The following is a 2409-nucleotide window of genomic DNA, read 5'->3' on the forward strand; positions in this document are numbered from 1 at the left end:
TTTATTAATTGAATCTTATACGAGTGTTATAGGTATATTATGATAATCCTATGGGAATCCTGTAGGCTTATTATTAGAATCGTATAGGATTCTTATAGGTTTATTATTAGAATCTTTTAGGAATCCTATTCGTTTATTATTAAAATCTTATAGGAATCCTAATTAATTGTAACAGTTTCCAGGGAATCTTTCCCTTCACCTGGACCGTCAAAGGAATTCTATTGGTATGTATATCATTAGAATCTTTATAGGAATCCTATTGGTATATCATTAGAATCTTATAGGAACCCTATAGTTTTATTATTAGAATCTTATAGGAATCCTATTGGTATATCATTAGAATCTTATAGGAATCCTATAGGTTTATTATTAAAATCATATGAATCCTATAGTAATAATAATAATAATATAGAAATTTATATAGCGCCTTTTGCCAAAGGATACAAGGCGCTTAGAAAAGGTTTATTATTAAAATTTCATAGGAATGCTATAGGTTTATTATTAAAATCTTATAGTAATCCTATAGGTATATTATTAGACACTTATAGGAATCCTAAAGTTTTATTATTAAAATCTTATAGGAATCCTATAGATGTATTAATAAAATCTTATAGGAATCCTATTGGTTGATTATTAGAATCTTATAAGAATCCTATAGGTATATTATTGAAATCTTATAAAAATCCACTAGGTATATTATTAGAATCTTATAGTATATTATTAGAATCAAAAAAGAATAATCTTATAGGAATCCTATAGGTATCATTATAAATCTTATAGGAAACTTTAGGTTTATTATTAGAATCTTATAGGAATTATACCATAGTTATATTATTAGAAGGAAAATTAGAAAAAAAAATTAAGACTTTAAAAATTAATTTAGGCCTAGTTTCCTATCTAAAATTGTAACAGTTTCCAGGGAATCTTTCCCTTCACCTGGACCTTCAAAGGGTTCTGGACAGCTCTCGTAGCCCTGTCCTCTTTTGCTTCTGTTACAGGGGTGGCATCAGTGGAGACGGAAGTGGGGGGGGGGTGTTTTGGGCTCTTTGATAAAAACAATGTTTGTCGGAGAGAAAAATATATATGTAGGCCTACCCATACAAAAAAGTCTATAGAATTCTATTAAAAAAACACTATAGAATGTCTCTAATATATTGTTTAGAAAATCTATATAAAATTCTATAGAAACCTTACAGAAGCCCACTATAAAAAGTCTATTAAAACTCTATACAAAATATATTAAAAATATATAAAAACACTAAAAAAAACTCTATTAAAAACTATTAAAACTCTATAAAAAGTATTAAAAATTATGAAAATTCTATTCTCTATAGAAAGTCTATGAAAATTTAATTTAAAAAACCCTTTAAAATCTATAGAAAATCTATAAACAATTTTATAGAAACCATTTATAAATCTATAAACTAAAACCCCTATAGAAATCTAAACATTTTATTTAAAAAAAAAAAAAAAAAAAAATACATTAAATTGTATATAAATTGAACGATTTTCTATAGAAAACCTGTGTATTCTATAAAAAAAAATTGTGGGTGTTGTGTGTTTTTTGACAATTCAAGTGGTCCTTCAACTGGCCCCAATTCCAATTGGTTTTCAATGGTCCCAGTTCCAACTGGTCTTTAATTTGTCACGTCCCAGTTCCAACTTGTCTCTATTGGCCTAACTTTCCACGGTCTCTATTCCTTGTTGCCAATTAGTAACAATGGCTTAAATTAATCAACTTCTGCGGTCTTACAAAATACACTGAGTTCATATACAAACCATAATTTCTTTAATTAAAAACACCAACAAACATCATACGGTAGGGACATTACTTCCCCAGGGTCTCATTTACTAGCATACCCCTTCACATATCGTTCTGCTTATGTCTTACTGTTAAACATACTCTACCTCAAATTTAAGGCTATTTTAGAGTTCTTTGCTTTACAGTCCTTTTTAAATATGCATTTTTCCGTAATGTAGTCCTATCACGTATTAAAGCATCACTATAGTTTATTTTATAAAACACTATTCAAGAAACATTTGTGTTACAGGGGTGCACAAACCAGCATTCTTTGTGATATTGCAGCACATAACCATGCCTTTTCTTGTCTGATTGTACCAAGCTAAATTAGTATGAATTATGCCGTTGAACAAATCTAGTTTGAAATATTGAATCTCAGTGATTATGCCAAGGGCTGATGGGAAATTATGCTAAATTATACCAAATGTTTAATTTAATGGTTGTTTAATAAGCGCCTTCTCCCACCTAAAATGAAAGCAACACTATTCTCAATACTATTACTGTATACCCAGTGGTGCCGCCAGAGTCGACAGTATCAGGTCTGATGTTCCCGACTCGGAAAATGGGGGAATTGGAATGGCCAATTTTCCGGACGGGAAAAAGTTTCC

Source organism: Anneissia japonica, unplaced genomic scaffold (assembly GCF_011630105.1).
Source record: "Anneissia japonica isolate Jap-2015-1 unplaced genomic scaffold, ASM1163010v1 scaffold284993_len90168_cov106, whole genome shotgun sequence".
NCBI lineage: Eukaryota > Metazoa > Echinodermata > Crinoidea > Comatulida > Comatulidae > Anneissia > Anneissia japonica.